We start from the raw sequence: 13,019 nt of genomic DNA on the forward strand, positions 1-13,019 counted from the left end.
ACGACATTCGCGACCCATTCTGGATAGTGTATTTCTTCTATGAGATTAACCTGGAGGAGTTTGTTGACTTCTTCTTCAATGATGGCGTATCGTTCAGGGCCGAGCGGTCGTCGCTTCTGTCGGATCGGTCGATATGACGGATCAATGTTGAGTCGGTGAGTCATCGCAGAGGGGTCGATCTCGGACATATCTTCATGACACCAGGCAAATACGTCGGCGTACCTACGGAGCAGGGCTATCAGCTTTTCTTTCAAGGGGGATTGACGAGCCAATTCAAACCGTCTTGGATCCATCTGTTTCGACCAAGGGGACTGAGATAAGATCTTCGACCGGCTGCCCTCGTTCATGACTCTCGCCCCGAGGGTCCAATGATTCGATCGTTGATATGTTGATCAGACTTTTGTCGGCGGTTCCCTTTACAGCTATCATGTAACAACGATTCGCATCTTGCTGGTCTCCTTTGACAATTCCTACTCCCGACTCAGTCGGGAATTTCAGTGAAAGATGGTATGTGGATACCACGGCCTGGAGGAGACTCAATGAAGGTCGGCCGAGTATTGCGTTGTATACTGAGGGTTGATCGACGACCAAGAATTCAACCATCATCGTCGTCTGATGTGGGGCACTACCAGCAGTGAGTGGTAACGAGACAATCCCTTCGGGCAGTACTTGTTCTCCCGAAAAACCGATTAACGGGGTCCGAACTGGGCGTAGCATGGATCGTTCGATCCCCATTTTGTCGAACGCTTGAGTAAACAACACGTCTGTAGATGACCCCGTATCGACAAGTATCCGGAACACTTTTCGGTTAGCGATAGTCAGGGTGACAATCAATGCGTCATCGTGGGGGTGATAGATACCTCAGGCATCTTCCTCTGTGAACGAAATGCAATATCTTTCCCTTTTCTTCTCCTTTGGTGGCCGATCTATAATCATAAGCTCGGACTTAAGCTGACTAAGTTTTCTCGCATGATTCCTTCGAGCATTGTTTGAGTCGCCCCCACCTCGCGGACCGCGAACAATTGTCCGGATTTCTTCCATAGGCTGACTCTCGGTCGGACGTCCCTCAGCTACCCCAGCTTTAACCACATGTTCTTTGAGTCAGCCGTCCTTTTTGAGTCGTTCGATCTCTTCCTTTAGGTGACGGCAATCACTTGTGTTATGCCCATGATCACGGTGATAATGGCAGTATTTATCCTTGTCCCGCCGATTAAGATTACTCCTGAGCTTACTGGGCCAGTTGACAAAGCCTTCGCTTTTGATTTCCATCAATACCTGTTCCTGAGTCTTGTTCAGGGGGGTATATGTGGAAAATCTTCGATCTGGTCGTTTGCCTGACCTTCGCTCATCATGCGCTTGATCATCCTTGCGTTTCCTTCCTCCGGCCGAGTCGGCTTCCTTTTTGGCCGACTCTTTGACCAAAGTTTTAGTTTCACGCAGAATTCGCGTTTCTTCGGCGTTTGCATACTTATCCGACCGTGCCATAAATTCTGCCAGAGTATCGGGCGAAGTTTTGTCTAGAGATGCCAGGAATGGCTTATCTCTAACTCCTTGCATGAGCGCATTGAGAGCCGTTTCTTCTGAATGTTTTCGAACCTGAAGGGATTCGAAATTGAAACGCTTGATATAATCTTTCAATAGCTCTCCTTGCTTTTGAACTATGTTGTTCAGATGTGCAGGGGGCTTCAATTTCTTTTTTCCGCCGATGAAGTTGGTGAGGAAGGCGTCGCTCAGCTCAACGAATGAGCTGATGGACTTTGATTTCAACTGTTTGAACCACAATCGAGCTACATCGGTCAATGTAAGAGAAAAGGCCCGACACATTACTGCATCCGAGGCATCGTGGAGCTCCATATAGGTTCTGAAGCATTCGATATACTCCGTCGGGTCGGTCTTGCCGGTGAAAGGAGTGATTTGAGGTAATCGAAACCTCTCGGGCAACCGAGCCTTCATTACCGAGTCCATAAAGGGGGGACGTCTTTGCTTCGGATGTGGTCGAATACATATTCCGGCCATGCTTCATGTCCGCCATCTCTTTCGCCATTTCTTCTCGCACTTCTCTTTTAAAATTTTGAATATCGGCTTTCCAAGGTTCACTGCTCTCTGCCGTGCCTTCCATGGAAGGGCGGTTGCGCCTTCTTCGCTCTATCTCGTGTCGAAGATCGGTCGGGGGCAGGGAAGCGTTGGCCGACTGCGCTGGAGATGGTTCTGATTCGCCTTGGGGTTGGCTCGGCCGGAGAGACTGCGGCGCGGAAGGTCGAGGATCAACCGCCGCAGTCGGTACGTGCGCTGTCTCCCCCTAGGATGCGGGAGTGGCTGCATGTGCTGCTGATACATTCGTTTCAGCATCTGCTTCATCATATTCATATCAGACCGGATCTCTTGAACCTCCTGGTCCAACCGCCCATCGTCGCGACCCCACTGGTTGTTGCTTGTTCTGGTCGCTCCTCGTTGGCGGTTGTTAGGTGGGTTCTGGGCTGTGGGGACTGCGACTGGACCCGCTGGCCCTGTAACCGCAATCTCTTCTTCTGGGACCGTCCTTCTAGTCATCACCATGAAATTCGATATAGAAATATGAGATGGCTTTTTTGTACGGTTCCCACAGACGGCGCCAAGCTGTTGATGCAAGAATCTGGTTCGTCCTCTCAGACCTTCGTGTGCCTGCACGGAAAGAGGACAAAGGAGACCCTGGCTTGAGCAGGGGACCCTCCGATGCCAAAGTCAGGCCTGGATTCAGGGTCTAAATGTATCGAGGGGTTTAGAGAAGGAATCTTTGCATACCTCACAAGACGATGGATGTTCCTCTTTTATAGCTGCTGGAGCCTTTAATCGTACGAGGATTCTCCTCCCGATATCGTGTGCGGGATCCTCTCCTGGTATCACGGAGATTTGATTCCAATTCAATTTTGGAATCCAGCCGATCCTGATCTTCGGGATCGGGGATCTTTTTACTTGATTTTCGGGATGAGGCTTTATCTTGCGCTAGCCGATCTGATAAGAAGATCGGCCCGATACATGCCCGGATTGCTGATGTGTCGTCCGAACCGACTTAACTTTTGTCTCGGTTTAGTGAACCATGCCTCGGATCGCTGATGTGTCGTCCGAACCGACTTAACTTCTGTCTCGGTTTAGTGAACCATGTCTCGGATCTAAATGCATGGAATTGACCGTGAAGTGAAGGGAAATAGCCGGGATTGACCTTGAAATGCATGGAATTGACTGTGAAATGAAGGGAATTGATCATGAAATGCACGGAATTGACCGTGAAGTGAAGGAAATTGACCGTGAAGTGTATGGAATTGACCGTGAAGTAAAGGGAAGTCGCTGGGATTGACCGTGAAATGCATGGGAATTGATCGCGAAGTAAATGAAATGAATGTAATTGACCGCGAAGTGAATGAAATGGATTTTCGACCATCTACCTGATGGAATCTTGAAAAATAACTAGGTTGGTTGGCTAAAGTAGCTTCTCCTAACCCAAATTCATATAGGGTACGCTTAGGAACTAATTCTGGTTTAGAAAATATTATTGTTAAATTAATAAAGAAATAAATGAAAAAAAGAGAGAAAAAAATTTTATATGCCTATATATACATATTTATATAAATATGTATTAGAGAAAATTGTAGGTAGAATAAAGTTCTCCATGTAAAAAAAATAAAAAATAAAAGAAATTTGCACAAATTGGCACGGATTGTAGTTTTGGCTATGGTTATAATCCGTAGCTATAGGTAAAAATACCTTCGATACATTTCCAATACTCTTCTATATGTATCAAAAATTGCAAGATTTTTGTGGCAAACTCCCTGGACAATTCTAGACCTTTTTCGATCATATCGAAATTCCTTCTATGCATATTGAAAAAGCTTTGGTTGTGGTTAGGGCTACGGTTATAATCCGTAGCCATAGGGAAACCCAGCTTTCTGCAATCACATTTCTGGAAAAGCAGAGGCATTTTCAACCTTTGGCAAGTCATCTGTACGTATGGGGATTATTTTCACGAGGTAAAAAGAAGTGGGCTTAGAAATGTAAATGGGTCGTACAGTTGTAAATTTCTCAAAAAAAAAAAATAAAAAATTTCTACTTATTCATATGTTTGATCAATCCTCGGTATACAATCAAATAATAATAATAATAATATATAAATAAATAAAAATCCTCAGTGTACAATCATTTTTTTCAGCTCATTGTAATGTATCTTACTAAAAATGTGTAAGATTCAAATATTAAGTGGACCGCATTACAAGAAACAATGGAGATTAAATATCTATCATTCAAAAGTTACGGTGGGCCACAAAAGTTTTGGAACAAGTAGATTTTTATGTTTTTTTTTCATCCGGATTTTTAAGCTTTCCCTTCATTTAAATTTGTGTAACCTTATAAATAAGATAGATAGCAAATAAACATCACAAAAGACTTTAGTAAGATTTTAACAATGGTGTTGAATCCCACTATACTTCTAGTGTGGTTACTTGAGCTTTGGATTTTTTATAATCTGGGCTCATACTCTAGAACAAGACAATGTGAATGGTCAGTCTAACTGAAACACATGCATTATAGTAGTCCCTGTCGAGCTTTTTCAATGCCAACCAGCATGGAGCTCGGAATTGGAGAGGTCACTGCCGAATCCGAGCCCCAGTGGGTGCTACTCCGCCGGAAACGGATTCGCTACTCCCCCTGCCACCTGCCAATGGCTGGTGGTCGGTGCTATTTAGGCCCCACCATCATGTATGTGTTTCATCTATGCCGTCCATCTGTTTTTCTAGATCGTTTCATGGTTCGAGAACAAAAATGGGGTATATCCCAATCTCAAGTCGACCACATTACAGGAAACAATGCTGAATGAACGTCGACCATTAAAATGTTTTTGGGGGCCATAAAAGTTTTGGATCAAGCTGATCTTTTTTTCCCCCCTTCATATGCGTCTGTATGACATATTCAACAGATTGGATGTCAAATAAACAGTACAGTGGGCCTTAGGATGATTTTAATGGTGGATATCCAACAGTATTGGTTTCCTGTGGTATGGTCCACCTGAGATTTATATTTCTCTCATTTTTGGGATCAAGCATAAAATGATCTTTTATAATGTATGAACAGAATGGATGAAACACGTACATCATGGTGGGGCCCACAGAGCACCAACCACCAGCTACGGGGATGGTGTCAGGGGGGAGTAGCCAATCCATTCTCTACTCCGCCATCCCCATCTATTACCGGACAGCACGTCTGAGGGGCACTATGATATATGGGTTTTATCCGCCGCGTTTATCCATCTTTAGAGTACAAGCCCAAAAACACAGTCAAATCCAAGGCTTACTAGACTACAAGGTGGGTGTTAAACACCATGATTGAGAATTTTGTAAGAGCTACGAAAGTTTTGAATCAAGCTCGTATTTGTATTCTCCCTCCGTGAGGTACACCCATATCCATTGCTCAAGTGGTAGACTGAGTGAAAGATACCTCGTTTCAACACTCTGGTTTTGGTAGGATTCCCCGGAGGGGGTGGCTAACGGTGAAGGGTGAACTGACCGTGGGTGTACTAACAAGCTAACAAAAAAAATTAATAATAAATAAATAAAACCATAGATGAGGTTGGATGGCAATTAACTATCACGGTGGCCTTGGGAAGGTTTTAGTGTTGGTATCATTATCACCACTTCTTGCAGTGTGGTTCCTGGTTCACTTGAGGCTGCATGTGCCTCATTTTTTTTGGAAAGCCTGCCTGTACAATAATCCATCCCGGCAGGGGATCTGTGGGCCCACCATGATATATGGTTTTATATATGTTGTCCATCTATTTTTTTTTTTTGATCATTTTAAGGTTGTTAGCTCAAATTTAGACACACATCAGGAAACAGTACTTGTAATGATAAACACCGTTGAAACACACAAATATCAGCTTGATACAAAATTTTTGCAGCTCCCAAAGAGAAGCTTTTAATGGTGGTCATTCAATCCCCAGCGTGGCAGCGTGTGATCCCCTTCAACCTTGAGTTTGTCTAATTTCTGGTTTCATACCTTAAAATGACCTGGAAAACAGATGAATGGCATGGATAAAATCCATACATCACGGTGGACCCCACGGAGCCCTGCCTGGATGGATTTTCGTCCAGGCAAGGGTGGGACGCTATCTACTTTCCATTTTTGTGCCTGTACCGATATTGTAGAATGGATGAATGGACCCATACGTAACGCTGCCCCTCAGAGGCCCTCTACGTTACTAGCCAGGGACAGGCGGGAAAGTAACCCATCGGCGTCCCATTGAGCCTTCTCCTTCCTTCCAGCTTAACCAGATGCAGATCATCCAACCGTTCATTTTTATAACCTTGCAGATGTGTACGGCGAGCTGCCTGGTCCCGGGCATCCTAAGGATGATCCATGTCCGGGCGCGGCTTCGGTGGATCCGGGGATCCACGAGGTCGTGGGATCCCTGACCGTGGCCCACCTTGATATATGTGCCTTATATCTATGCCGTCCATCCGCTGTGAAAACTCATTTTAAGGTATAATCCAAAAAATGAAGCAGATTCAATTCTCAAGTGTACCGTAATGCAGGAAACAATCGCAATCAACAATTAAAAATTTCTTGGGGGTCACAATTTTTTGGATCAGGCTGATATTTGTGTGGTCTCTTTGACAAAGTCTTTGTTGGACGGTGGTTCCCATGGAGTTTTTAATAGTAGGGATTCAACCACCACTGTTTTCTACGGGTGTGCTCCCCCTACGATTTAGATATGCTTAATTTTTTGGGATCATGCCCTAAAATAAGCAATCAAAAGGTTGGTATGATGTAAGTCTCATGAACTATAGTACCCTATAATAATATTAAGTTGTATTAAATTAGTTTATATTACTAATTTTGCTTTAAAATTGAAAATGACATGTTTGTAAAGAGTGTGAGATATGATTCAAATTAATTTTATAGGCTTTGAAAAATGAGCCTTGTGTTAAAAAGTGTGAGATAGAATTACTAATTTCATAAATGATGCATTTTTATTCAATTATAGTGCAATTTGAAAGTAAATTTTAAGATTTATTTTCTAATACATACGATCCAAACTTAGTATCAGACAACACGGGATACACCCAATCTAAAGGCAATCCCTTATACTTACATTTATAGTGACCTTTATGATTCCATCCACCTAAATCTCACCTCATTCAGCTGGACAAACAGGTCCATCGACCCAAACCGCGCCCCTTCGCATTCTCCATGTCGCGAGCAGATTCGTTGAGGCCCTGCCCGACGCGGAGATATTTGATTGGTCTAGACCCGTGTGACGCCTGTCGTGTACGTACTCGACGTTACCACCTTCAAGGTCAAACCCCACTAGGTTGTTTGTGTCTACTCGCGCGAGTAGCCATTTGGATGTTTATTCTCTCCGGATGTCCCAATATGACACGTACGAACTGTACATTGGTGTTCATCGTTGTAGCCCTGATTGTTATATCCATGTTCCGAAATCAAGCCGTTAGTGACGAGCACAGATTCACGATGAAAACAAGGACAGTTCGCCAGCCATTTCAACCGTCCATATTCTACATCCGTTCATTCCCACGATGATCACCATTTCAGTCTCATCTATGTACCACAGCATATAAATCTTACAGCTACCTGGTGAACGATCAGGATCTATTACACACCGACCTAATTTGTACGTGTGGAGAGGTGGGATTCGAATACCTACTCTCGCGACGAGTCTCTACTGATCAAAACGTCGACCACGACAAGCATCATCAGTTTTTGTTGTTTTTTTTAGATATTTTTTGTGGATGATATTTCTATCAGATATTTGTTAGAGAATAACTCTGATGATCTCGCAGCTTGCAACCGATGGTATACAGTCACTTATAAATTTCATTCGATCAATCTGAACCGTCCATCAAGACAAGAACACGTTTCATGGGCTACCATAAAAAAATACGCTGATTTCACTATCCAATCCGTCCTTGGTTTGGCCTTATTTTCTGTACCCATCCTTTTTTTTGAAAACCATAAATGGGATGGTTAGGATTGCCTTAAAAAAGTAATTATTCAGAATCATAGACGTCCACGGTGGTCCCTACCAGATAAATGGATCAAATTGTTCACTAGACCTACTTTGTGTTAATGATCTTGACCACCCATATTATATCAAATTGATCAGATGGTGATGCTTGAATCTTATCCCACTAAATGCACGGCGGAGCTAGTGAACAGTCTATATCAACGGATTGATTGTTTGTGTGTCCCAGTGCAACTTGGAGTAATATAACTTCAATGCTTCAAGACCACCGTAGCATTTCTCATCCACGGTGTCGGTGATTCCATAAAAAAATCTCGTGTGCCCTAGCACGAACACCCTCAGCGTGTTTACTCGCGCTTGGCCGGCGAGATTTCTGTGAGCACATGAGAGACGCGGATTGCCTAGCGACGCTGTCTGGTTCTCAGTGAGATCCACCCATAATGTATGTATTTTAAGAACATTTTCGGCATTAATGATCCAAATATCAAGAAAACAGTGGTAATTGAACGCCCACCATTAAACACTTCTCAGGCTAAAGCTGGTATAGTGGTATCTATGTTTTACCTTCGTCCAGTTATGTATGACCTAATCAATAGGTTCGGCTCTGGGCACTAAGAAGTTTTTAATGGTGGCCGTTGAATCACACTATTTTATCGGAGAATGATCTACTTGGTATTTGGATCTAACAAAATTTTGAGTTCATACCCTAAGACGATTTTTAAAAATAGGTGAACAGTGCGAATAAAACACATTTATTATATTGGGCCCACAGAGCACCGTCCAGGAGCCACTGGCTACTGGCAGCGTCGGTATTCAATCCGCATCCGCACGTGAATAGCTGCGGTCTTGGTGGGTGCGGATTAGGTGCAGCCCGGTCTTAGCCTGGACGGTGCGGCCCTTACCATGGGGCTTAACTTTTTGTATTTATTCCATTAGTTTTTTCATATTATTTTACAGTACGATCCCTGTTATAAAACAGATGCAAAAATTTATGTATTTATTCTATATACATTACGTTCATTTATTTTTTCAAATTATTTTACGATATAATTCCTAATATGAAACAGATGCAAATATGAGGTAGACCACATTATAGAAAACAGTGGTGATTGATCATTAAATACTTATTATGGGCCATATAAGCTTTTTATAAATATGATATTTATTTTTCCCTTCATCCACGTAAATATGTGACATTATCAACAGGATGGATGGAAAATAAACATCAAGGAAATATTAGGATGAGCCCTAGGAAGTTTTTAATGGCAGAGCATTCAATAATAACTTTTTACTATAGTGTGGTCGAACTAAGATTTTGATCTATTTCTTTTTTAGGATATGTAGGCACTACATCCTGAGTCAATAAAAAATTTGAACCAATGGATGGTCAACTGAAATTCTAGTCCTAAAGGCCTAAACCTAGGAACCCTGATTATAAACCCTAAACTCAATCTAGTCAACTTATTCAACTCAATTAATCTAATCCTAAATCCTATGACTCTAAAATGCTATAGTTAACTGACCGAGCCAACTCATTAAGTCAACTCATCTAGTCAATCTACTGAGTTCAACTAACCAATCAACTTACATATTTAAGTCTAAAACTAAACTCGAATCAAAGCCTAATCAAAGTATAATGCGTAATAGCAATGTGGTGCCCTTCATAAGAAAGCCTCTGTACGAGTGAGGGAGGTGGTCTGCCGAAGGGAGAGTTCCAAGTGTGGACCAGCATCAACTTGGTGACAGCCGGCCACATGGCACTCCTCTTCATGTCGGCATCTCTCGAGCATGTGGAGTTTCGACACTCTAAGCATGTGAACCGCGCCCGAAGGAAACAATTCAGAATTAACGCACAACATTAATATAATCGTGGGTCAGAGAGAATTTCGAATAGAAAATATAATAAAATCCTAATATTGAACTGTTAGATTAAAATGAATTGATCAGATCGCCCCAAGGGTGAGTCGAATTTCAATTTTTAGTAGAACTCACGTCCCTTAAAAAACTACCCATTTCAAAATTGGAGCCCGCCTTATGAAAAACAATCACGACAGATGAACATTTTCGTTGTCCAAAAATAGAAAAAATGGTTCCAGGGCTAAAAAACTTTAGTTTAATTGATATGGACTCCTGCCACCACCACATTACAGTACAAGGCTATTTGGACTAAAAATCCAAAATAATATTTACATCGTGGCTGTTAAGCGGCTGCGCGGGGTAGGTCCCCACTCGGATATTCAACTGTCTTGAGCTAGGCGATTAGGTCAGCCCTATTCAAATTTCTAGTTTTTTAGGCACAAGCCCGGCCCATTGACACCCCTAATTTGCATATTATACATGGATTTTTTAGTATGACAAGTGAGCCGATGATTAGGTAACCCACGGTTGATGGTGGAAGCTCTAAATATAACACTGATTTAGGGATCCCAAAGATCATATTAAGTCCATTTTCACTTGAATGTGGACCATTTGGACATCTTTTCTCAATCATCTATAGGTTACAATATAAGAAGTTTAAAATGCCTCTATATAGTTTCTTTTCTCAAATGTTTCATTCCACTGCGACTGACAGCAGATCAATGGTCAGGATACAGAAAAGTTGGCCTCACTTGTAGAAATGAAAACTCACCTATACTGTGAAAATATGTGTGCTATGAATCACTCCCATGCTCCCATCAGAGCTAGGCCTGTCAACAACCAGGCTTGGGGCGGGTCTCGATCCGGATTTTGAACTATTTTCGGGCCAGGCCTTTGGGCTGCCCTATGCAAAATTCTAATTCTCAGGCCTAAGACTGGCCCATTGATATCCTTGATTAGACCAGGTCATACTCTAGCCCATGTTCTAAGCTTCCAGCACGTTTTCCCTTTGTTGCTGTTGATGCTAAAATCTGGTTCACCCTTTACTGAGTTCGGAGCACTTAAATCGAGCTCGGTTAGCCTTCACAATAGGAGGACAAATGAGACCTTGACTATAGCAGGGAACCTCCGATGCCAAAGTCAGGATAGGAATCTGAGTCTAAGTAGTGTAGCGTAGGCTTAGGATATCAGATCTTGCGTACTTGTCTATTCAAATGAGTCCCTTATTTATACTTTTTTCCTGAGATGAACATGCCCGTCATTTTTGGCATGATCTTGGTCGTTGAATGAGAATGGTGCGTGCGCTGATGTTGACCGTTACTCGGATATCGTGCGCCGGATGTTGCCCCAGACGTGTGTTACTGGAGTTAATTCCTTAGCGTAATCATCGGACGCTCCTTCGTTCGACACGATCCTTACAATCCGAGCCCGCAATCGGGTCGGCTTTAGTCACTTACTGACAAGGGCTCGGACGCAGTGATCGGACATAACGAATGATGGCCTCTCTCGGGTTTCAGGTCAGTGTCAAAGCTCTACAAAAGAACTTGGAAGCTCAACCTACATTGTTATGACTAGGTCTGTGCGGACGAACTATTATCAGTCCAAGGCTCTGGTTGGCTCATAAGCTTCTGTCACCTATCCTCTGTCACCTATCCTGCTATGACGATCTCATTCGTTGATCGAGTTGGGCTTTCCTTGATTAAGGTCGGAATATACCTGTCTTGACACAACTGCCCAATCAGCCGATCCAAGTCTACCTCTATTGAGTTCAGCTCGGATTTTTCCATAACAATTGCGACTCAGGATCCAGCGTGTATCGCTGCCCATTGGGGGCCACATGCTGAGTGATCTGGTAATCTTAACAAATCCATTTGTGGATTCAATCATATATATATCCACTCTGACAAACTTAGGGTCGTTTGCACCATAGATTTGGGGGGGATTTTAGGGAATTTGAGAGGATTTCAAATCCCTTAGTTGTTTGGCACTATGAAGTAACTAGGGGTGTCAAATCTAGGGGGCTCCAAATCCTCTAAAAGAGGGGGTTTGAAATCGACCATGAAAGCTTGGATTACATCTAATATCCTTTACAAAGTTGCATGTGTATTATGTGTGTCACTAGTCTATTAAACTATTGGGCACATGTCCCACTAATGATATCCTAAAATAATTAGATTATCAATTACATCACTATAATTACTTTAATATGATGACCAGTGCCGTCTAAACATTGTCCTTTTAAATCAATGGTTAAAAATCATTAGTTAGTCACTCGGACATAATCTTATACTTGCGGCCCATCTAAGACTTGGAATTTCATCATTTGTGTGCAAAGTATAAATTTCACCGGCTTATTACAACCATTGTCAAACATTACATACATTCACTAATTAAATATATTAAAATTGATTTATTAATTAAATTCAAACCCCTTTGAATATACCATGCATAACTACTTTTGGATTAAAATTGGGTTCCAATACACATTGCCAAACACATTGCCAGGATTTCAAATCTAAGGGATTTCAAATCCATGGGTTCTGAATCAAGGAGTTCCGAATCTACACTCCCAAATGGGCCCTCGGGATTTTTACATTACCTTTTAACCTATGGACCAAAAACCTCTCTCTTTAAAACTAATTTTCAAAACCCACCTACAGTTTCAACCGTTAGACACTAAACTGCCTGATGTTAGTCTACATGCAAAATTACGCTCGATTTACCGCACATGCAAATGCGCTGGATTCACTGTGCTGCCAACCGTCACCCTGACCATACATGGAGCGCACCTTCACACTTGTGTGAAATCCACTCCATTCATCTGTCTTTCCAGCTCATGGAAGTTTACGATCCCAAAAATGAGGCAGATCTAAACCTCAAACTAGGCGCCACGATGTCCCATGATATTTCAACAGCAGGCATCTTTCTCACTGTTTCCTGTCGTGTGGTCCACTTGAGCTTCGAATCTGCTCTTTTTTGTCCATGCTCTAAAATGAGTTGGTTTAACAGATGGACAGGGTAGATTTGTTACAAACAATATGTGGCATCCGGAATGGTTCAATGGTCAGTTTTCAATCTCCAGTCTTTCTTGTTCGTGTGGCCCACTTAAGCTTTGCATCTGCCATATTTTTGTTCCCATGGGCTAAATTAAGAT

This window comes from Magnolia sinica, chromosome 18 (genome assembly GCF_029962835.1).
Source record: "Magnolia sinica isolate HGM2019 chromosome 18, MsV1, whole genome shotgun sequence".
Classification (NCBI taxonomy): Eukaryota; Viridiplantae; Streptophyta; class Magnoliopsida; order Magnoliales; family Magnoliaceae; genus Magnolia; species Magnolia sinica.